Genomic DNA, 6,189 nt, shown 5'->3' with positions numbered 1-6,189 from the left:
AGTCCGTATGCTTCTGGAAGATCTTTTGTACTATACCTACTAAGGTATGGGCAGAACAGACGATCTGACCAGAACAGCCCATGAACCAATCACAGGGTGACAGCTCACCGACAACAGTACGAGGAGGAGCACCCTCTAGTACTGTTTGTCACTATTAGCCGCTGCCTACTCACCAACCCTTACTATGGGACGTGCGCAGCCTACAGTTGGTGGAACAGTGCATAGCCGGCAGTAAAGGAACAGTATACAGCCGACCTTGTTACTGTCGGCCGTAACCTATCCACCAACCAGCATGGCCTGTGCATAGTCCACTGTTGGTAGAACAGGAATACTATTCAGCCGGCTGTACCTTCTAAGAAACCTACCTTCGGCTATAAATACTCCAACACCTTGGAATGGTAAGGACATCATCTGATATCTCATTCTTATCTAGCAATCTCTTAATATACACTTATATTCAGAGCAATCTAGTCTGATTCTCACGCCGGAGGGTGGTCACAAGGAGGAACCCCCCCTTCTCAGTGACGAGCTTACGGTGTCTGTTTTGCAGGTCACCTGAAGAACAACCTTCTCTGCTGGACCTCATACTCGTGGGAAACATTACTTAACCCCCGGATTATCCGTAATCTGCCCCGGGTCACTTAGTGTTTCTTCAAAAAGAGACGAACACGTTCTAATACTCGGTAACACTTTTATAAAAGAGAATTTACACTTTTCATATACGGTCTATTAAATATATAAATAAATATTGGTCCCCCAATTCAAGCTCCGTTGGACGGTGATAACCAAACTTAAAGTTAAGGATTTATTCTGCACTTTTATTATTGAAATAGGGTGTGGACCATAAATAGATAGCTATGGTTGCTATCTTTACATAAAAGGAACAGATTTTTGTTGGATTGCTTGGAGTGAACGCGTCCTAGAAACTAGGGGTGTTCTTCGGGTTTTTCGGTTTGGGTTCTTCGGATTTCAAAGTTTTAAATGTTGACCCGAAACCCAACCTAAATCTCTCACGGGTTTTTCGGGTTCGGTTAATTCAAGTTCGGGTTTTTTCGGGTTGGGTTAATCGGGTTTTGAGTATCCTAGAAATAAAAACACAAAACCAAATATTTTTAACAACTACGATGCTAAAATTATAAAAACTTATTCTTCTTTGCTTATAACACAAATTATCAAATAATAAACTAACCTAACTTGATAAAATAATTCAAAAGATGAGTAAAACTAACTCGAACCATAATTGTATTCAATCAAGTGTGATTTGGTTGTTCGATTACGTTTGCTATTAGTAACTAACGGAAGACATAAATTAATAATAAGCAATTGATTCATAATAGTTAGAATGAAAACAGTCGATTAAAGTCATTTTCTGATAACTTTAGTGGCTAAGATTTAGCCTATTATACATAAAATTTATTTAATTTCAAAACTAAAAGTTTATTCGGGTTTTTCGGGTTGACCCAAATCTTATAAATCAAACCTGAGAACCAACCCGAATTACTTTAGTTCGGGTTCGGGTTAGTCTTTTCTCGGGTTCGGGTTTGGGTATGAGTTTTTTCGGGTTGGGTTTCAGGTAAAAGTGACAGCCCTTCTAGAAACCTCTATGTGGCTATGTGCATGTGTTCAAGAATGTTACGAATGAAAATATGAAAACAAAAGCGTCATACACGTAAACTCGACCGAAGAACTTTGACGGATTCAAATTGAAAATTTCTAAAGGTGGCAAACCAAACCTATCTATGTTTGACACACCAAACTTCCCAAACAAGTAATTTGTACTTTGAACTAGAAAGTTTAAGCAATTCACGTATTGGCATGCTATATTGGGCTAGACAAATTGTCGTAGATCATAATTCAACCCCTTTTTAAAAATTTGAAAATTTCAAAATGACTAATTTGATTAGTTTCTAGTTAATCCTATACGATGGTTAATATGTTTGTATTGTACAATTATGTCTTTTTGATTCATCAAATGATTGAACTAGCTTTTTAAGAGAGAGGAGCACGGAAGTTCCATACTATAAAAAGGATAATGTACCATTTTTTTAAGCTACACTTTTGATCCTTAACATCTCAATTTGTTTACCATTTTATTTAAAATATGATGTAAACACGAAAACCATGTTATACACATGAATCTCAGTATGAGCATATGACAATACGCTTGCAAGTTGACACGAACATGTTTCGTTTAACACGGAAATATGTTTTGCTTTTGTCTTTTTTTTCATATTTTATACTTTATAATACGTAATTAGTTACTTCTTTTATGTTAAAGATACCTTAGTATGTGTTTCCTCCTAAAAGTACCCAAATATAATGTTGGTTATTACAGCAAGGGAAAACTAACGTACAAATAAAATTGACAAATTGAATTTTAATAATCCCAACTTAATGCAGTTGGCCGATAATAATCCCAACTTTAAAAATAACTGTCACTGGTCCCAACTTTCACATTATTTGTTTTCATTGGACCTCCGTTAAAAAAAACTTAACGACGTTAAGCTATTTTCCAAATTTCAAATTGATATTTTAGGGCTTTTGATCGAATGAGAATACGAGCCGATTGTTGTAAAACTTACTTTCAAACGGTGGTCCAAACGACTAAAGGATGTTTCAATTTCGATGTTTAAACATTTAATTAACAAAAATCAAGCTGTTTGAAACGTCGTTTCGAGTTAAGTTTTACATCAATCAATTCGAATAATCATTCCGATCAAAAGCCTCTAAACATCAACTTGAAATTTGAAAAAAACTTAACGTCGTTAAATTTTTTTTAACGGAGGTCCAATGAAAACAAATAGTGTGAAAGTTGGGACCGGGTGACAGCTATTTTCAAAGTTGGGATTATTATCAACCAACTGCATTAAGTTGGGATTATTAAAATTCCAATAAAATTAATGTGCCAATTATGAGAATCAAGTAGTGTAATTATATATACAAGTAAATAAATATGTAGTTACATCAAAAAATAATTAATTACATAATTACTCTACTTGTATACATAATACTCTACTTGATGTTCACAATTAGAACGTTCATTTTATTTGTATTTGATCCAAACCCATTACAGTAAACAAATTTTTAAAAATTGACAAGAATAATAAATAGGTTAATCCCCGAACTTGTCAGGTTGCCACTAACACCACGCGTTTAGCCGGTTTAGATAAACGTGTTTGCTAGTTGGACCTAAAACTATCCCCAACTCGTTGAAACTCATTACGTAAATTTCATTTCAAAATTGTGTGATGTAGGAAGGTTGTTTAATAAATTTATTTTTATAAAAAAACGTTATTCTTGGGGATATTGGTTTTTAATACTTCCAACTTTTCCTTGTTGGTAGATAACACTCCCAACTTTTGATTTGTCACCCACCACTCCCAACTTTCACCCTATTTCTTATACCACTCCCCGTCTAAATGAACACTAACCTCGTTAATGTTTTAGACTAAAAATGTCATTCAAATTAGTTGAGGGGTTAAAACAGAAATTTTATTTTTAACACATAACCTTCATTTCCGGTGACCTCGTTTTTCCGGCGACCTCATTTTTTCCGAAGAATTTGAGTTTTCCGGCGAGTTGCAGGTTTCCGAACACCATATCCATCATTTTACCGCCCACCGCCCCAAAACCGCAACCACCACCCTCCGCCACCAGCAGTGTCTCACCCAGCCACCTTCCGAGATCGCCTGCGTGCAGGAAAATCGAGTTGCAGGTTTCCGGCGAGCACCATCTTCATCATATCTCCACCGGTGCACATTCTTCATGATCTCCATCACCTTTTTACACCTCTGAACCATCTCCATTTTCTGAAAGACGAGATAGTCGGAAAACTCAAATTCGCCGGAAAAAAGAGGTCGCCGGAAAAACGAGATCACCGGAAATGGAGGTTGTGTGTTAAAAATAAAATTTCTGTTTTACCCCTCAACTAATTTGAATGAAATTTTTAGTCCAAAACATTAACAAGATTAGTGTTCATTTTAACGGGAAGTGGTACAGAAAAATATGGTAAAAATTGGGAGTGATGGGTGACAAATCAAAAATTTGAAATATTATCTAACAATGAGAAAAGGTTGAGAGTATTAAAAAAACAATATCTCTTATTCTTGAGAATATTACAATTATTGAATTTTAAGAGTCTTCTCATAGAAAAGTAGTGCTACGTAACATACATATAAACGATAACAGCACGTGTCGAACCTCCGCCACATTACACACCTACTTTTTTACCCAACCCACAACACGCAACACATCTTTTCACACACTCAAACCACACATTATAAATAAGACTCTTCACATTTTCTTCCACTTTTATTATTTTCATCAATTCATTCATTCAACCAATCTCCAATATGACAAACAAGATAACCGGCAAAACCACCCTACTCCGGCGACAGAAGCTCGCCGTCCTCCTCCACAGCTCCGAACCAAACGTATTCATCACAACCCACCACCCATCGGATGATGATAACACCCACCATCGCCGTAGCAACACCTCACTTCCTAGCCGAGTCATGTCGGCAACTTCATCTCCGGTGTACTTCATGTCACCATTCAACCACATGCCATCACCATACACCAAATCACCATGGATCAATATTAACGATTATATTAATAATAATAATAATAATAATAATAATCATAATACCGGTTTGATCGGTTCATTGGTACGTGAAGAAGGACATATATATTCATTAGCCACTTCTGGTGATTTGTTATACACGGGTTCGGATTCGAAGAATATTAGAGTGTGGAAGAGTTTAATGGAGTTTTCGGGTTTTAAATCGAGTAGTGGATTGGTAAAAGCGATTGTCGTTTCTGGTGACCGGGTATTTACCGGTCACCAGGACGGTAAGATTCGGGTATGGAAGTATAAAAAGAAAAAAGGTTATAAGCGGGTCGGTAGTTTACCGACCACGAAAGATTATATTAAAAGCTCGATGAACCCGAATAATTATATTGAAGTACGACGGCATCGTAATGTTCCGTGGATAAAACATTACGATGCGGTCGCGTGCATGAGTTTGGATGAGGAACATGGGTTGTTGTATTCGGGGTCGTGGGATAAGTCCATGAAGGTATGGAGGCTTACAGATTCTAAATGTTTAGAATCTGTAAGTGCCCATGATGACGCTATTAATAGCGTCATCGTGGGGTATGACTGCCTGGTTTTCACCGGGTCAGCTGATGGGACGGTGAAAGTGTGGAGAAGGGAGTTAGTCGGTAAGACGACTAAACACCTTCTTGTGTCCACACTTTTGGATCAGGATAGCGCGGTGACGTCAGTGGCAGTAAGTGCTGCTGACGCCACCGTGTATGCTGGATGCTCTGACGGGTTGGTTAACTTTTGGGTTTGGGAGAAACACGGGTTTTCACACGGGGGCGTTTTGAGGGGACATAAGTTGGCAGTGCTTTGTGTTACTACTGCGGGAAACTTGTTGTTGAGTGGTTCGGCGGATAATAGCATATGCGTGTGGCGGAGGGAAGGTGATAGGATGCACATGTGTTTGTCGGTTTTGAATGGGCATACCGGACCGGTTAAGTGCTTGGCGGTTCAGGAACGGTCAAAAGATGATGATCAGAGTGATGAATGGGTGGTCTATAGTGGCAGTTTGGATAACTCGGTTAAGCTTTGGCGAGTATCGGAGCAACCACAAATTTGCAACTCTTAAAAGGTTGTACATCGGAAGCATACGGAGTTGCGAACACGAGCGATAGGGTGGAGATCGTCACGATGATATTCGACAGAGGTTGAGGTTTTGATGAACATTATGGTTTTGAAGATCGATCACCAGCATTATGGTTAAGAAGGATTATTTTTTATTTGTTTAATTAAATGTAGATTGAGGACGTTATTTCTCTTGGACATTATATGTTAGTGTTACTGAAAAAATGTAATTATATATTTGTAAATGTTTTGTACATGACTGAGTATATAATTTATAATACATGTTCTCTTTGTTTGAAAATGTAACGAGATATGAATGATACATGTCCTTCTTATATGTATCGAGACCTTATGTTATCTAATAGTGTGCAGCAAGTTATTACTGCAGAATAGAAGTCTCCAATAAAATTCAAAAGGTCTATAATTATAATATTTAAAAACTGAAACAAACAAATTAAGCTCTTTAATGTTTTGTCTTCGCGCCAACTAAGGTCATACCGACATGTTACAGACCTCGGAAA

The 6,189-nt window shown here is 37.4% G+C and overlaps 1 pseudogene; it reads left to right on the top strand.

The window, feature by feature from the left end:
• Nucleotides 1-4,230: 4,230 nt before the first annotated feature.
• LOC143582972 (protein JINGUBANG pseudogene) lies at nt 4,231-6,044 on the top strand (annotated as a pseudogene).
• The last annotated feature ends 145 nt before the right edge of the window (nt 6,045-6,189 follow it).

This window comes from Bidens hawaiensis, unplaced genomic scaffold (genome assembly GCF_021521415.1).
Source record: "Bidens hawaiensis isolate Kalapana, Puna unplaced genomic scaffold, B.hawaiensis_p1.1 tig00032093_1, whole genome shotgun sequence".
In the NCBI taxonomy this organism is placed as follows: Eukaryota; Viridiplantae; Streptophyta; class Magnoliopsida; order Asterales; family Asteraceae; genus Bidens; species Bidens hawaiensis.
The sequence above is the reverse complement of the archived record's forward strand: the minus strand, read 5'-3'. Positions and strand labels throughout refer to the sequence as shown.